This window comes from Saimiri boliviensis, chromosome 5, assembly GCF_048565385.1.
Source record: "Saimiri boliviensis isolate mSaiBol1 chromosome 5, mSaiBol1.pri, whole genome shotgun sequence".
Lineage (NCBI taxonomy): Eukaryota > Metazoa > Chordata > Mammalia > Primates > Cebidae > Saimiri > Saimiri boliviensis.
Window position 1 is genome coordinate 45,331,593 of NC_133453.1, and position 18,782 is coordinate 45,350,374.

The 18,782-nt window shown below is 41.9% G+C and overlaps 1 protein-coding gene and 1 pseudogene across 1 annotated transcript in view; one reads left to right on the forward strand and one right to left on the reverse strand.

Moving 5' to 3' along the window:
- Positions 1-18,782, reverse strand: part of SLC39A10 (solute carrier family 39 member 10) — a 179,418-nt gene that overhangs the window by 103,164 nt on the left and 57,472 nt on the right. The gene's annotated exons all lie outside the window — the stretch shown is intronic.
- LOC120364523 (small nucleolar RNA U3) lies at positions 17,383-17,484 on the forward strand (annotated as a pseudogene).

An 18,782-nucleotide genomic window follows, 5' to 3' on the forward strand; every position in this document is an offset into this window, starting at 1 on the left:
ATTCAATTACTAGTAGAAGTGACAGTATGACTGGAGATCATTTGACTGATTTAAATATATAAACCTAAATTATTTAATAAGTGTATTTATGAAGCACAGGCAGAGATTCTATGGTTTCACGGTATTGACTCAACCTACACAGTAGAATTAGGAAGGACACTCTGAAAGAAGGGCACACATCCCTCAGCATTTCCTAAGTGAACATCCTTGTATGCACTCTGCCTTCTTTCTCTCCCTTTCTCTGCTAAGAATGCTTTTCTACCCGTACTTGACCCACTTGTTCAACTCACCTATTGCAGTTGGGCTTCCATTCCTGCTAGGTCATCCAGACTGACACCCAATGGCCTTAGTTACTAAATCCAATTGTCACTTTCAACTGGTATTCTATTTACTCTGCTACTTTGAGGCAGTTTAACCACTTCCTCCAAATCCTCAAGGAAATTGATGAATTTGGTAGTATGGTGAGATGGCATCTCCAGAACAGACACCTTGAGCAGTAGCCAAAGGATAGTGTGTTTTTCACATGCTAATTGTCCCACCAAGTAAGGTATCTACCTAGTTGTCCCACCTTCAGCCTTGTTCTCCTTTAAATAAGAATCTGGCACACACACCCCCCCCCCCCCCCCCCCGGCCCCTTTTCCTTTAATAGCAGGCAGCACTCTTCTGGTTTTTCATTAACCTCTCTAGTGGCTCATTTCCTAGCTTCTTCAAGGGCTTTTATTCTCTAACCTTCCATACAGGGAGGCAATCTCCTTCTGGGTCCTCTTATGTATTATTCTACACTAGTGTGTGTAAAGGAGTGTTTTAAGCACCACTTATATCAGTTCCTAGGGGCTCTTATTAAACGCACAATTTCTGGACCTCTCCCAACAGCCACTGACCCAGTATCTTGGGGTGAAGACCAAAAATCTGCATTTTAAATCAGCTCCCGGGTACTTTTGTTTTCAATTCAGTATGATAAATATTGTTTAATACACTCATTCTGGGTAATTTTGTCCAACCTCATGGCTTCAGTTACTGTCTACATACGGGTGACATCAATTTCTCTGTTTCACATACGAACATTACACTTGGATCATTTAAAATGTCCCAAGCAGAAGACATTGCTTCTCAATCCTGCCATTCTTCCTCATTTCCCCCAATCCTCGAAATGGTTCTGCTGTGATCCTCAGGGGTTTGAGGGAGAAAGCAGAAGTGAGGGGTCATTCCTTATCTTCTCCCTCAACACACTGTCAGTCCCTAGAGATTCTCTCTCCTTGTGTCCAGACTTCTACCTCTCACCACACCCAAGTTACTCGGCTGGTTACGATTATTACCATCTATGGCCAACTGGTTAAGATTATTACCATCTATGGCCTAGTTGGCCTCTGATCAAGCCCACCTATAATCCATTCTCCACTGTGAAAGTTAGAGTCATCACTAATTTGATCAGGTTCTCCCATGCATAGACCTTTTGCAGCTTCCCATAACCCCTGGGTTAAACAATTTCGCTGACAAAAAATATCTGCCCTAATCTGCTCTCATATTATCCCTGCAGATTAATCGCTTGTGACTTCACTCTAGAACTACAGTATCTGGCCAGGCACAGTGGCTTACGCCTGTAATCCCAGCACTTTGGGAGGCCAAGGCAGGCGGATCAGTGGAGGTCAGGAGTTTGAGACAAGCCTGGGCAACATGGTGAAACCCTGTTTCTACGAAAAATACAGGCAGGGTGGCAAACGCCTGTAATCCCAGCTACTCAGGAGGCTGAGATAGGAGAATCTCTTGAACCTGGAAGGCAGAGGTTGCAGTGAGCTGAGATCGCGACACTGAACTCCAGCCTGGGCGACAGAGCGAGACTCCATCTCAAAAAAAGAAAAAAACCATTCTATCTAATATGGTAGCCACTAGTCACATGTAGCTATTTAGCACATGAAATCTGGTTAGTCTAAATTGACATGTGATATAAGCATAAAACATATACTCTGAATTTCTAAAACTTAGTACAAAGAATATAAAAAGTCCCACCAATAATTTTTCATATTGATTACACACAAATATTTTAAGTACATTGGGCTAAATAAGAATATTATAAAAATTCATTTTACTTTCTTAATGTGACTGCTAAAAATTTTTTAAATTTTAAATTGCGTGTGATTCACATTACAGTTCTCTTGATCAATACAACTCTAAACTCCGCAACCCAGCCACACTGAAAGATTTGTTACTTCCTCAGATGTCGTGCTTCTTCTCACTTGAATTGCCTCATCTCCTCAGTACCCCTTCCCCTTGCACCCTCTAACTACTTCTCTCTCATTCGTCCTTCAGGATTCAGTTTATACATCACTACGAATTTCCCTGCTCCTCTTTGGGTTAGGTGTCCTCCTATACACTTACATGTATCTTCCACCATAATACATGTTTTATGCACTGTGCTGCATTTGTGGCTCACTTACCTACCCCCTCCCTGCACCAGAATGTCTCCTATACTCACCAATTCCTTGAGAGTGCCTTGTTCAATGTACTATCTTCAGCATCTGGCACATTGCTTAGTGCGAAATAGGTACTGGATGAATATTACTAGGATGGCTGCCGGAAATGGCTTCCCTGGACCCAACGCATGAAACATAGCTGATAATAGTGTGTGTGGGAGGGGGTTACAAATTAATATTTTCTCTTTATCCTTAACCTGTCCACACCCTATCAAGCAACACCCCAACTTTCTCTTACCTCTTTTGCCCCCAATAAAAATTTTAAACTTCATCAGTTAATTTGAATGAGGAAATGATCAGAGAACAAAATGAACACAACTTCTGTTTTCTAAATATTTTTAAATTGCTTTACTGCTAGAAGATATTCACTGTGAGAAAAAATACCTATTCATTGGAAAACATTTTTATACCATTTCTGAAGATCAAGTCTTTGCAGGAATTTAAATGAACCCTAAGATCAAATCATTTTCTCTATAATCCTGTACTGTTGGCATTCATAGAGAAGCTTTAAGTACATCAAATATTCTGGCATAGTCACATTATAATTAACATTTCTATTACTCCCTGTTTAAAAAAATTAGTGTATGCCAAATATTAAAGCCATAAGAACAAACAGTAACTATTTTTTTTTTTGCTCAGCCTCATTAGATATAAAATTTTAGTGGCGTCCTCAAATATTCTGGCATACTCACATTATAATTAACGTTTCCAGTACTCCCTGTTTAAAAAGATTAGTGTATGCCAAATATTAAAGCCATAAGAACAAACAGTAACTATATATATATATTTTTTTTTTGCTCAGCCTCATTAGATATAAAATTTTAGTGGCATCCTCAGTGTTCATCCAATTTGATCACTCTGGGATTTTTAGGGTTTTTTTTTTTTTTTTTTTTTTAATGCTTTGGGGCTTTTCATGGCATAGGCAAGACTTTCGTACTTGTGTGTTATGAGATTAAAATGTCTTAAGGACTTAAAAAGACAAATATTAAGCCTCACCCCAATTTAAGGTGCTACTTAAGTGCCCTTGTGCTTCCACTTCTTCAACACTTATTTACTTCTCAACTTACTGTTATGCCTGTGTGTTTACCACTCTGGTGAAACTGCTCTCCCAAGAGTCATCATTGAATGAGAGTATATAAAAGAGTCACAGAAGCCAATTGAAAGTGCTCCCAAAAGCCAAATATGATATAATTTGAGCAACAAAATAAGTAGTTTGGGATTATAATCCAAACTATAAAACAAATATCCGTAACTCCACACTGATATAAATGAAGAAATTAACAATGGCAGAGAACAGACAAGTATCTCCTAAAAAAGAATTCCAAATAACTTATGCAGAGTTTCCACCCTTTAAGGATTAAGAACAGTCGGGCTCTGTGGCTCACGTCGGTAATCCCAGTGCTTCGAGAGGCCAAGGCAGGTGGATTATCTGAAGTCAGGAGTTCAAGACCAGCTTGGGTTACATGGCAAAACCCCATCTCTACTAAAAATGCAAAAATTAGCTGGGTGTGATGGCGCTCACCTGTAATCCCAGCTCCTTGGGAGGTTGAGAATTGCTTCAACCCTGGAAGTGGAGGTTGCAGTGAGCAGAGATCATGCCACCACACTCCAGCCTGGGTAGCAAAGCAAAACTTCATTTCAAAAAAATAAAATATAAGAATTCAGAACATAACTTCCCCCTCATTAAGTGTGGGCTATCCATAGTGACTCCCTTTGAAAAAGTACAGCCTGGAACTGGGGAAAAAGAGTAACTTTAAAGTGGAAAAACCTGACAAATGCTAACTCAGCCAAAAGATCAAGGTCAATATCAACAGTGACAAATCATATTGCTAGGAGGTACCTTTGTTACAATGTGATGAAAATGGTACTTTGCCCTTGTGGTTTTCCTCCTCAAAACCCTTAACCTCACTCTGATCATGAGAAAAACATCAGGGACATTCTACAAAATACCTCACCAGTACCTCCTCAAACTGTCAAGGTCAGTCAGACGCAGGGGCTCATGCCTGTAATCCCAACACTTTGGGAGGCCAAGATGAGAGGATCACTTGAGGCCAGAGGTTCACAACCAGCCTGGGCAACATAGCGAGACCCATCTCCACAAATCTAAATATTGGCCAGGCATGGTGGTGTGCACCTGCAGTCCCAGATGCATGGGAGGCAGAGGCAGGAAGATCACTTGAGCCCAGGAGTTAGAGGTTACAGTGAGCTATGATGGTGCCACTGCCCTCCAGTCTGGGCACTAGCATAATCCTTTCTCAAAAACAAAAACCAACTGGCAAGGTTATCAAAAAACAAGAAAAATTTGAGAAATTGCTACAAGCAAGAGGAGTCTAGGGACTCGTAATGACTAAATGTAATGTGGTGACTTAGGATTCCAGGACAGAAAAATGACATTTGGTAAAATCTAATAAAATGTGAATAAACTATAGATTTAGTTAATAAATGTATATCAATATTGGTTAATCATTGTAACAAATATACTAACGGAAGATGGTAGTAATAAGAGAAACTGGGCGCCGGGCACGGTGGCTCAAGCCTGTAATCCCAGCACTTTGGGAGGCCGAGGTGGGTGGATCACGAGGTCGAGAGATCGAGACCATCCTGGTCAACATGGTGAAACTCCGTCTCTACTAAAAGTGCAAAAAATTAGCTGGGCATGGTGGCACGTGCCTGTAATCCCAGCTACTCAGGAGGCTGAGGCAGGAGAATTGCCTGAGCCCAGGAGGCGGAGGTTGCGGTGAGCCGAGATCGCGCCATTGCACTCCAGCCTGGGTAACAAGGGCAAAACTCTGTCTCAAAAAAAAAAAAAAAAAAAAAGAGAAACTGGATGGGGGGGTGTGTATAGAAATTCTCTGTACTATCTTTGCAATGTTTTTGTAAATTTAAAACTGTTTTAGGCTGGGTGTAGTGGCTCACACCTGTAATCCTAGCACTTCAGGAGGTGGAGATGGGTGGATCACTTGAGTTCAGGAGTTTGAGACCAGCCAGGCCAACATGGTGAAACCCTGTCTCTACTAAAAAAAAAAAAAAAAAAAAAAAAAAAAAAAAAAAAAAAGCAAACATTAATCAGACATAGTGGCACACGCCTCTAGTACCAGGTAATCGGAAGGCTAAGGCAAAAATATCACTTGAACCTGGGAGGTGGAGGTTGCAGTAAGCCCAGATCGCACCACTGCACTCCAGCCTGGATGACAGAGTGAGACTCTGTCTCAAAAAAAAAAAAAAAAAAAAAGCCGGGCGCGGTGGCTCAAGCCTGTAATCTCAGCACTTTGGGAGGCCAAGGCAGGTGGATCACAAGGTCAAGAGATTGAGATCATCCTGGTCAACATGGTGAAACCCCGTCTCTACTAAAAATACAAAACATTAGCTGGGCATGGTGGCATGTGCCTGTAATCCCAGCTACTCAGAAGGCTGAGGCAGGAGAACTGCCTGAACCCAAGAGGCGGAGGTTGCGGTGAGCCGAGATCGCGCCACTGCACTCCAGCCTGGGTAACATGAGTGGAACTCCGTCTCAAACACACACACACACACACACACACACAAACAAATAAAAAGAACTGTTTTATAAAGTAGCTTATTTATTTTTTTAAAGTTATTTTTGAGGCTGGGCACAGTGGCTCACACCTATAATCCTAGCACTTTGGGAGGCTGAGGCAGGAGGATTGCTTGAGTCCAGGAGTTTGAGATCAACCTGGACGACATAGCAAAGTCCCGTCTCTATTTATTTACAAACATTTAAAAATAAAATAAATAAATAAATTATTGTTGACCTCTTACTTGACAGATTTTACAGACTTTTCACAGTCTTCCTCCTGCACTGTAGAACAGTCTCCTTATGGGAGCTCTCTTCCTTTAGCATCTTTGACAGTATCTTCTCTATGATCTCTTCCTTCCTAATACCTTTTCTAGCCTCAGATACTGGATTGTTCTTCCCATCTCTTAAGTGGTATTTCCTAAGTTCCTAAACTTGACTAATTTGTCTTATAACTTCATAGTAGGGGGAAAGAAATATCATCAACCCCAACAGCTTCAACTAAGGACTTTATGTTGCACATTTTGAGATTCTAAGTCCAATCTTTTTTAAAGGTCAAATCATAGTTCCAACTACCTGGTGGACATTTCTACATACACAGACCTTCAGGGATGTTAAACTCAGTATGTCCAAAGGAGAAACCCTTGTTTAAAACCTGAATCCTCTGGCTCCAGTTGTGCCTCAATCATGGTTAAGAGTGAGCATTATAACTTCCCTGTTCATCCAACAGGAACCATACGTATACCTGTTACTGTTTTCTTGACCACCATTATTCTCTCTCACCTCATACAAATACTGTTTGACCATATTTCTATCTGCCTTCCTTACTGTCACTGCATTCATTTTCTTGCATAATTACTAATCCATCATTCAAAACAGCATTGGCTGACTTGTGGAACCTGGAAGTGAGCCCTGGTACAGCTGAGTGAGTCCCTGCAGTCCTGGTATAAGATAAATATATGAGATGTTTTGTATTCCCTGTGAAAGAACCAAAATACCTCCAGCTTGGAGCAAAGACCACCATTGTTTCTGGTAGGCAGACCAGAGACTCAAGTTGATCCCCTAACTAACTGCCTCTGTCCACTTTCTATGTGCAGCTTATGGAGAAAGCTTTCCCCTAGAATCTGGCAGCCCAGGAGATTTGCAGTGTGAGGTCTCTGTCTCTGAGACCTGAGAATCTTTTGTCAACATTTTCCAAGAGGTTACAGCTTGCTGACTGCCACGTGCCACTGGAACAATTCTCATTCACCTTAACTGTGGCAGACCATTGCTGCCTCATCAAGCCATTAGCAACGCCCTACCCTTTTACTTTGTTAATAATATCCTGCTATTATTGAGACTAGAGGGAATTATGTACAGAGGGGAGGCCAAAGCCAAGCCCCAAATAGTAAATCTTTGATTAGTGTAAACCAGATGGTTCTCAAATTTCTGGTTTCAGGGCCCTTTAATACTCTTCAAAAATAATTTTTTAAATTTTTTATAGAGATGGGGTTTTGCCATGTTGCCCAGGCTGGTCTTGAACTCCTGGGCTCAAACGATCCTCTGACCTTGGCCTCCCAAAGTGCTGGTATGATTTAAAACTCTTGCGGACGACAAAGTGCATTTGTTTATATGAATCACATCTATCTATAATTACCATTTTAGAAACTAAAAAGAAAATTTAAAAATACGATTTCATGTAAAATAAACCCAATACATGCAATATTAATAATATTTTACAGCAAAATAACTCTAGTTTTCAAAATAAGAAAAAAAATTTCAAGAAGCCTAGCCTGATAGAAGACATGGATTCTCATATCTGCGTCTGCATTAGTCTGTTGTCTTGGTTGAAAAGTATATAGTCTCATACAAATATGCTGTTGAAAGAGGAAGAAATATTTTAATAGCTATCTCAGATAAATTTGAATATTTTTCTTTAATACCACATTAAAACTCAAAAAAGTGGTAGTTTGTTGAAGGTTAATTACCAAGTGAAATCAGGAAACCTGAGTGAAATTTTGTACTCTGTTCCTCTTAGATCTTTTGGCCTAGTATGTATTTTGAATGGATCTTTTAACCCATCTGTAATTTTGTATCATGCATTGATCATATTGGTTCACTGAGTTATGCAGATCTTTCAAATACATTTCATCATACCATGTAAAAAATTATTTTTGTGCCAGGCACAGTGGCTCACGCCTGTAATTCCAGCACTTTGGGAGGCCGAGGTGGGTGGATCACGAGGTCAAGAGATCGAGACCATCCTGGTCAACATGGTGAAACCCCATCTCTACTTAAAAAATACAAAAAATTAGCTGGGCATGGTGGCACGTGCCTGTAATCCCAACTACTCAAGAGGCTGAGGCAGGAGAATTGCCTGAACCCAGGAGGCGGAGGTTGCGGTGAGCCCAGACCGCACCATCCATTGCACTCCAGCCTGGGTAACAAGAGCGAAACTCCGTCTCAAAAAAAAAAAAAAAAAAAAATAACTTTTGTTAATATCAGCACCAAGCTCAGACAAATCTTTTCATCATTTGCAGCAAATGCTGCCTTTTGTTTTCCTTGAAATGTCAGGCTCACTTTTTCGTTTTCAAGAAAATGTCTGCAAAATAGCCAGCTCTAAAGAACCATATTTTGTTTGTCAGTCTTTCAAGTAAAATATAAAAGGGAGGGGAGAGGAGTTCCACAAAAAAAGCAATCATTTCAGCTCACAATTCAATTACTTAAGGGATACTGTGACTGAGATAACTAAAGCATTTCAGCATGTGCCAGGAAAGCAAGCAAACAATCAAAACATGAAACTTTATGTGGTGCCTGACAGTGAAGAAGACGGCTTCTAGTATGTGCCACTTCTTTGATTTGTGCTCAACTAGTGGCAATGCTATCCACTATTGCTGCTTCTACACCATCAACGCAGTGAAAAAAGCAAATAATATGTTTGTATTATTAGGGTAAATGATTTTTTTTTTTTTTTTTTTTTGAGACAGAGTTTCGCTCTTCTTACCCAGGCTGGAGTGCAATGGCGCGATCTCGGTTCACCACAACCTCCGCCTCCTGGATTCAGGCAATTCTCCTGCCTCAGCCTCCTAAGTAGCTGGGATTACAGGCACATGCCACCATGCCCAGCTAATTTTTTGTGTTTTTAGTAGAGACGGGGTTTCACCATGTTGACCAGGATGGTCTGGATCTCTTGACCTCATGATCCACCTGCCTTGGCTTCCCAAAGTGCTAGGATTACAGGCTTGAGCCACCGTGCCCGGCCCAGGGTAAATGATTTTAACCTTATGAACTCTCTGAAAGGATCTCAGGACTCCACGTGCCATGAACCACTGCTGAGTGAAACCAATTGATATTCCATTTTACTTACCAGTTAGTTGTGAAATAACCCAGAGGGGCCTCTAGGAAAGGTTATTCCTTTTAACAAGATAAATAGAAATGAAAACAAATTTCCCTTTGCTGCCTTTGGCATCTATACGGAAAGCCTAGAAATAACTTGCCCAAGAGGACAAACAACACACTGAATTTGGGAAAGTGGAAAAATGTAAAACTTCTGGGCAAACTAATGTCAATTTTTTTTTTTCTTTTTGAGACAGAGTCTTGCTCTGTTGCCCAGGCTGGACTACAGTGGCATAATCTCAGCTCACTGCAACTTCCACCTCCTTGATTGAAGCAATCCTTTAGCCTCAGCCTCCTGAGTAGCTAGGATTACAGGCACACACCATCACACCTGGCTAGTTCTTGTATTTTTAGTAGAGACAGGGCTACATGCACCATGTTGGCCAGGGTGGTCTGGAACTCCTGACCTCAAGTGATCCACCCACCTCAGCTTCCCAAAGTGCTGGAATTACAGGCATGAGCCACCGCACCTGGCCTGATGTCAACATTGAATCACTGAATTATTCAACACTGAAACTGCCCTATCAGTAGAATTCTTATTTCTTATTATGTGAGATAATAATTTTCTTCATCAAGTGACTTTTAGAAGTGTTTTTTGTTCCTTATAGTTAAAAGTTTCTTTACTCATACATATTCTTACATTTCTGTCAATACAGCAATATTCAAAAGACCCCAAATCCTCATCACCAAAGTTTGATACATTCCAAACTCCCTGAAAGAAGCAAAATAAAATTATTACTAGTCATTTAACAAGGCACAGTAGCCAGAAGGAGGTACATCAAGTTAAACAACTAAAACAGGTGGCTTATATGAAGGCAAATCAAATAAAAGAGAAAAAATTAAATTTTAATAAAAACATAATGAGAACTCATAAGGGGATGAGAATATAACACTAAAAACTCAAGGACTATAAAGCATTATTCCTCTGTTATATAGTAATCAGGATCAGAAAGTAACCAGGTGTTTAAGAGAAAACTGCATATATCCAGTGTCAAGAAATGAAATCAGATTACATAGACCAATAGAAAGTATTCATTATTCTGTGTATTCTACCACCAAAGTTGGAAATGTGGTCTTCAGTAAGAGAAGTAAAACATACTTGTATTTGTAAATTTTCAGGTTACAGCCGAGTTCTTTTAAAATTTGTCTATCTTTTGATACCTGCATGTGAGTTCGAAGATTTTGAATCTGAATTTCTTCTTTAACTTTTATATATCACACTGTTGATAGGGACAGGAGGCAGAGAAATTCTAGGAAGAAAAAGGCAGGGTCCCTGGTGAAGCCCCACCCTCAAGCCGAAAAGCCTGAGACCCTGGCCCAAAGTGAGAACCGATATCTGTTTTCTCACTTAAATGTTCCTTTTCCGCCGGGCGCGGTGGCTCACGCCTGTAATCCCAGCACTTTGGGAGGCCGAGGCGGGTGGATCACGAGGTCAAGAGATCGAGACCATCCTGGTCAACATGGTGAAACCCCGTCTCTACTAAAAATACAAAAATTAGCTGGGCATGGTGGCGTGTGCCTGTAATCCCAGCTACTCAGGAGGCTGAGGCAGGACAATCGCCTGAACCCAGGAGGCAGAGGTTGTGGTGAGCCAAGACCGTGCCATTGCACTCCAACCTGGGTAACAAGAGCAAAAACTCCGTCTCAAAAAAAAAAAAAAAAATCAGCTGGGCTGATATCCAGAATTTACAAAGAACTAAAGCAGATCTACAAGAAAAAAAACAAACAAGCCCATTCAAAAATGGGCGAAGGATATGAACAGATACTTTACAAAAGAAGACATACGGGAGGCCAACAAACATATGAAAAAATGCTCATCATCACTGGTCATCAGAGAAATGCAAATCAAAACCACATTGAGATACCATCTCACACCAGTTAGAATGGCGATCATTAAAAAATCGGGAAACAACAGATGCTGGAGAGGATGTGGAGAAATAGGAACACTTTTACACTGTTGGTGGGAATGTAAATTAATTCAACCATTGTGGAAGACAGTGTGGCGATTCCTCAAGTTCCTAAAAATAGAAATCCCATTTGACCCAACAATCCCATTACTGGGTATATATCCAAAGGATTATAAATCATTCTACTACAAGGACACATGCACATGAATGTTCATTGCAGCACTGTTTACAATAGCAAAGACCTGGAACCAACCCAAATGCCCAACGATGATAGACTGGATAGGGAAAATGTGGTACATATACACCATGAAATATTATGCAGCCATCAAAAACGATGAGTTCACGTCCTTTGTAGGGACATGGATGAACCTGGAAACCATTATTCTCAGCAAACTGACACAAGAGCAGAAAATCAAACACTGTATATTCTCGCTCATAGGCAGGTGTTGAACAATGAGAACACATGGACACAGGGAGGGGAGCACTACACACTGGGGTCTGTTGGGGGGAAATGGGGGAGGGGCGGGGGGGTGGGAAGGTGGGAAGAGATAGCATGGGGAGAAATGACAGATACAGGTGAGGGGACGGAAGGAAGCAAAGCACACTGCCATGTGTGTACCTATGCAACAATCTTGCATGTTCATCACATGTACCCCAAAACCTAAAATGCAATAAAAAAAAAAAGACTAAAAAAAAAAAAAAAAAATCAGCTGGGCATTGTGACAGGCCCCTGAAGTCCCAGCTCCTCAGAAGGCTGAGGCAGGAGAATCACTTGAACCTAGGAGGCGGAGGTTGCATGAGCCAAGATTGTGCCACTGCACTCCGGTCTAGCGACAGAGTGAGACTCCGTCCCCTCCCCCCGCCCCCCCCCAAAAAAAAGAAAATTAGCCGGGCGCGGTGGCTCACACCTGTAATCCCAGCACTTTGGGAGGCCGAGGCGGGTGGATCACGAGGTCAAGAGATCGAGACCATCCTGGTCAACATGGTGAAACCCCGTCTTTGCTAAAAATACAAAAATTAGCTGGGTGTGGTGGTGCCTGCCTGTAATCCCAAATCGGGAGCTGAGGCAGGAGAATTGCTTGAACCCAGGAGGCGGAGGATGCAGTGAGCAGAGATCGCGCTATTGCACTCCAGCCTGGGTAACAAGAGCGAAACTCTGTCTCAAAAAAAAAAAAAAAAGTTCCTTTTCCTAAACCACCCACGGCCCCGCCCCACCCCACCCTGTGTCCCTAAGACCCATGAAGCAGCCCAACATCAAGAGGAGAAGCAGCAGTTGAATGCTGGAGAGAAGCACTTGGACTTCAGAGGGACAGCTTGACAGCGGGGCTTCAGAGTAGAGTCCAGCCAGAGACGGCAATAAAATCTCCCGCTTTTACGATCCTTCAATTTGTTCCTGTGACCTGATTTTTCCTGGACGCCAGATAAGAGCTCGGGATACAGCAGGCTGTCACTCTTGACCCTCTGCCCTTGCTAGCAGACAGCAACCATCTCACGCAAAAAGGCAGAGGGGCCACCGAGCCTGTCCACAGATGGCAAAAGCTAAGAGTGCTCACTGTACCAATCTTCTGGGGCTTCAGGGGTCATGGGTACTCCCCCTTAGGCACTGCCTCAGGTCCCACATGGAGTTTTGCTCCTGCTGGTACACAAAAGCACTAGCCCCAGCTCCTGCACCTGCTCATCTGAGTGCTCCCTCCTGTGAGGGGTGGAGCACAATGCAACAGGTTTGAGTGGAGTTTGCTGCTGCCACTGAAATGGCTGACTAGTTCTAGTGCCCACATTCCAGTTCCTGCCATGAAGGAGTCAGGAAAAAGTTCCTGTTTCGCTGTGAGATTCAGAAGACAAAATGATTATATCAGAGAAATGCAAGAGAAAAAACTGGTCTTGTAGATAGAAAAAATATATTTTTTAGCACTCTTAACCATTTCCCCTCTGTGTGAAAAGCACGCAGAAAAGGGGAAATGATTCACAGCTAAATTGTGCCTTGCAAGATCCAACTTTCTGTCTCCGCAAGAAGAATCTATTCCACTCTATAAAGGACCGTTTTAGGAAAATAACAATCTCTATTAATCAACTTTCAGCTCCTCCAATGTATAATAATTCTAAAACTGAATGATAAAGATGTTTTAAACTCAAACACTAAATACCATTGAATTGCATACTTTAAAGGAGCTCTGAAATGTGTAGAAATTACATCAGAATTGATTATTTTAGAGGTTTCAAAATAAAGAACTGCTATCTCTTTATCACCAGATGAAGAGACGAAATTCATGGGTAGAAATGGGTCTGGACTCTAAGAGAAACAGATGAAACCACGAATCTTAATTCACATCAGCAGATCAAGTACTACAATTGTTTAAAAGGAAGGAGAGCCAGGTGCGGTGGCTCACACCTGTAATCCCAGCACTTTGGGAAGCTGAGGCAGGTGGATCACCTGAAGTCAGGAGTTTGAGACCAGCCTGGCCAAAATAGTGAAACCCTCTCTCTACTAAAAATACAAAATTAGCTGAGCATGGTGACATGTGCCTGTAGTCCCAGCTACTTGAAAGGCTAAGGCAGGAGAATTGCTTGAACCCAGGAGGTAGAGGTTGCAGTGAGCTGAGATGACACCACCGCACCAGCCTGAGCAACAGAGGGAGAGTCTGTCTCAGAAAAAAATTAAAAAAGGAAGTAGAGTGAGAGCTGGTAACCTTTGTATTTGACATTATCACTCAAATTTAACTTCACAGAAAAAGCTTTGATAAGATTAACAAAACAGGCTGGTCATGATGGTGGGTTTGATGGCTCATGCTTATAATCCCAGATCTTTGGGAGGCCGAGGTGCGACGATCACTTGAGTCTCGGAGTTTGAGACCGGCTTCAGGAATATAGTGAGACCCTATCTTTACAAAAATGTTTTTAAAAAATTAGCCAGACATGGTGGCACATGGCTGTAGTCTCAGCTACTTTGGAGGCTGAGGTGGGAGGACTGCTTAAGCCCAGGAGGTTGAGACAGCAGCGAACCATGATCATGCCACTGCACTGCAGCCTGGATGACACAGCAAGATCCTGTCTCAATCAATCGATCAATCAATCAATCAATGAAAAATAAAATAAAATCTTTGAACAGAGAGCCTCAGTACCAGGCATATAATATACACTAAATACGTATTGAATAATGAATTAAAGTGGATGTGGACATTGGTTGATGCAAGATGAGGCTGCTAAGGTGATAAAGCAATTTAACAATCATTAATATATGTAAAAATTTAAGATGTTAGGCAGATGTTAAAAGTTCATTTATCTTGAATTTTCCTAAGGGAAAAGTAAATTAACTAGCAAAAGCTTCAAGCATTTTAGTTTACTGTTTCACTCTCCATGGAGCAACTGTGATATATGAATGTTTTTGGAGAATTTTATATGTTCAAAGTACAGACAATTCATCAACCCTGCAAATGTTATCTCATAAGCTCCCAGGGTAGAGGGAGCATCTAAATCTTTTTCATAGTTCTCTTATAGATGATGAATAGTCCATGAATGTTTACTGTTTCAATGTATGCTGTAATTATAACATTAAAGCAGTTACTTACATGTTTTAATTGTAGCATTAGGAAAGATGGTATAAATGACATTGATTTTGCTGATCTAATGCAAAGCAGTTATCTTTGTAAATGTTCCTTATACCAGAGGTCCTTTTTTCTTTCTTTCTTTCTTTTTTTTTTTTTTTTTTTTTTTGAGACAGAGTTTCGCTCTTGTTGCCCAGGCTGGAGTGCAATGGCGCGATCTCGGCTCACCGCAACCTCCGCCTCCTGGGTTCAGGCAATTCTCCTGCCTCAGCCTCCTGAGTAGCTGGGATTACAGGCACACGCCACCATGCCCAGCTAATTTTTAGTATTTTTAGTAGAGACGGGGGTTTCACCATGTTGACCAGGATGGTCTCGATCTCTCGACCTCGTGATCCACCCGCCTCGGCCTCCCAAAGTGCTGGGATTACAGGCTTGAGCCACCGCGCCCGGCCGAGAGGTCCTTTTTTCTAAAATGCATTTTAATGTCTCTTTACAGAGAGATCTATTCCCCAAAGGAGTTAATAAATTGTTCACACAATAGACACTCTCAGAAGCATGAGATAGCCATCCTCTCCCATCTTTGGAATTTATTTTCCTCTTCAGTACTTTTTTGCTGCCCCTCAGTATTTAGAGATTCCCAATGCAGCACCTGGCCATTCAGTATACTATGCACATCTTCCTTCCCTCAGATTTACCTGTCTTGTTTCCAATTCCTTCTTAGTCTCACTTCCTATCATACAAGAAAATGTCTAGCTGTGGGTTAATAAAAAAAATTAAGAAACATACATGGCAGCTGGGCACGGTGGCTCACGCCTGTAATCTCACACTTTGGGAGGTTGAGGCGGGCAAATCCCAAGGCAAGGAGATTGAGACCATCCTGGCTAACACGGTGAAACCCCACCTGTACTAAAAACACAGAAAATTATCTGGGCGTGGTGGCACACGCCTGTAGTCACAGCTACTTGAGGCTGAGGCAGGAGAATCACTTGAACCTGGTAGGCAGAGGTTGCAGTGAGCCAACATCACGCCACTGCACTCCAGCCTGGGTAACAGAGTGAGACTCGACCTCAAAAAAAAAAAAAAAAAAAAAAGAAATACACATGGTATGTTAGCAGTTAGAAATGGCAGATCTTTAGAAGTCCCTCATCCTCATTTTTCAGCTATTCAGGTCTTCCGGATTATGTTAATTTGTATACTATAATTGCCTTTAGGGAGTGTTGCTAATGGTGGGAAGCTGGTGTGGTTCAAATCACATCACCAGCCCTCTTGTACACAGAGTGGCATAAATTTGGCACAATTTAAATGGGCATCTTCATAGCTTATTTCATTTTAAAATGGAAGAATGGACAATTATCGAAGTTGTAGCTATTTTGCTTCAGTCACTGGGGTAGATGTGAGTCATTGGGCGGGAGGGTGGGGGTGTTATTTTGTTTTGTTTTAATGTAGATTTCTAGACCTATTGTTTCAAAATGTTTTGAAAGATGGCTCAGGACTAAACTCTCTAGAGTCATTGTAGCAAATTAGATTGCATATCTCTGGTTCAAAATTCCGGGTCTAGATCATTTCTTAGGTAATAGTGAACTCTTAATTTAACTCAGAAAAGTAGTATTTTAAAACACAATTTTAAGGCAAATCTTTGAGCTATTAAGAATTTACTGATGCATCATCATGAATATATTTTCCCCCAGAAACGCAGATTAATGCTTTGAGATAAAAACAGCCAAGGGATGGCCGGGCGCGGTGGCTCAAGCCTGTAATCCCAGCACTTTGGGAGGCCGAGGCGGGTGGATCACAAGGTCAAGAGATCGAGACCATCCTGGTCAACATGGTGAAACCCCGTCTCTACTAAAAATACAAAAAATTAGCTGGGCATGGTAGTGCGTGCCTGTAATCCCAGCTACTCAGGAGGCTGAGGCAGGAGAATTGCCTGAACCCAGGAGGCGGAGGTTGCGGTGAGCCGAGATCGCGCCATTGCACTCCAGCCTGGGTAACAAGAGCGAAACTCCGTCTCAAAAAAAAAAAAAAAACAGCCAAGGGATATCGGAAGACATTTATGTGCAAGCAGAGAAACTGTATCTCTAGGCTACAACTATTTATCAATTTTCCTGGCAATAAAACTTGCCACCCAGTTTGTGAGCCTGGGATACAGACAAGTAACTCTATATAGGAAAATCATGTCTTTTGGGGAAATTTGCTCAGGAAAATTATTACCCATTAATGGTATTTTACCTGACATCCTTTTTACCCTCATGTGTACCTTGCACAAATACTTTCCAAGTGACTCTAACTATAGTTTACACTCCACAATAGAAATGTCTAAGGTCTTCCCTAAAATCTAGAAATAAGGTTTGCTTTTAAAGGGAAGCTCTTCTACTTTCATATCTACATAATTATGTAAGTCTTGTTTGTTTTTAAGATAATACATAGATTAGTAATGCATATCTTACAACCCTGAAAAAAGTACTTGTATTATTTTCTCCATTCTATGCCTAATTAAAATTTTGTTAATGTCATGTCAAGTCTATAGGAATAGAGCCATCAAGAGAAAAAGAGAGAAGACTATACTTTCAGGGAGCATTTCTATAGTTTGTTACTAGAGAAGTTTCTCTGAATATGTAGAACACATGGACACAGGGAGGCGAGCATCACACACTGTGGTCTGTTATGGTGGGGGGAGGGACAGCGGGGGATATGGAGGTTGGGGAGGGTAACACGGGGAGAAATGCTGGACATGGGGATGGAGGCAGCAAACCACCTTGCCATGTATGTACCTATGCAACAATCCTGCATGATTTGCACATGTGCCCCAGAACCTAAAGTACAATTTTTTTTTTTTTTTTTTTTGAGACGGAGTTTCACTCTTGTTACCCAGGCTGGAGTGCAATGGCACGATCTCGGCTCACCGCAACCTCCGCCTCCTGGGTTCAGGCAATTCTCCTGCCTCAGCCTCCTGAGTAGCTGGGATTACAGGCACGCGCCACCATGCCCAGCTAATTTTTTGTATTTTTAGTAGAGACGGGGTTTCACCATGTTGACCAGGTTGGTCTCGATCTCTCGACCTTGTGATCCACCCGCCTCGGCCTCCCAAAGTGCTGGGATTACAGGCTTGAGCCACCGCGCCCGGCCTAAAGTACAATTTTTAAAAAAAGAGAGAAAAAGAGAGAAATTGGAAAGGAGCCCTAGTACACAATCAGACCATCAAGAGGGATATGAATTCATTGCTGTCAGGGTCTGACTATTTGAATCAGAGTGAGAGTTTATCCCGAGGGAAACCTGACAAATTTTAGGGTTTCTGGTAATAAGACTGCGATCTCTAGGGGAATAATAAATTGTACAAAACAGAAGAAGATCTCAGAGAGTTTTAATCTCCTCAAGACTAGGAATGCAAGGGAGGGCCTCATTTAGAAGAGGCCTGAAGCTTTGAAGAGATAGTGATTCCTCATATATTGTTCAACTAAAATCAGTACCTAGCTTTAAATTGGAAAATGTACATGCATACTTAAATTAAGAGCTTCTCTTTGCTTATAAAAGCTTCTCTTGCTAGCCGGGCGCGGTGGCTCAAGCCTGTAATCCCAGCACTTTGGGAGGCTGAGGCGGGTGGATCACGAGGTCGAGAGATCGAGACCATCCTGGTCAACATGGTGAAACCCCGTCTCTACTAAAGATACAAAAAATTAGCTGGGCATGGTGGCACGTGCCTGTAATCCCAGCTACTCAGGAGGCTGAGGCAGGAGAATTGCCTGAGCCCAGGAGGCTGAGGTTGCGGTGAGCCGAGATCACGCCATTGCACTCCAGCCTGGGTAACAAGAGCGAAACTCCGTCTCCAAAAAAAAAAAAAAAAAAAAAAGCTTCTCTTGCTTATAAAAATTTGGCTGGCCAGGCACGGTGGCTCACTACTGTAATCGAGCACTTTGGGAGGTCAAGGAGGGCAGATCACTTAAGCCCAGGAGTTGGA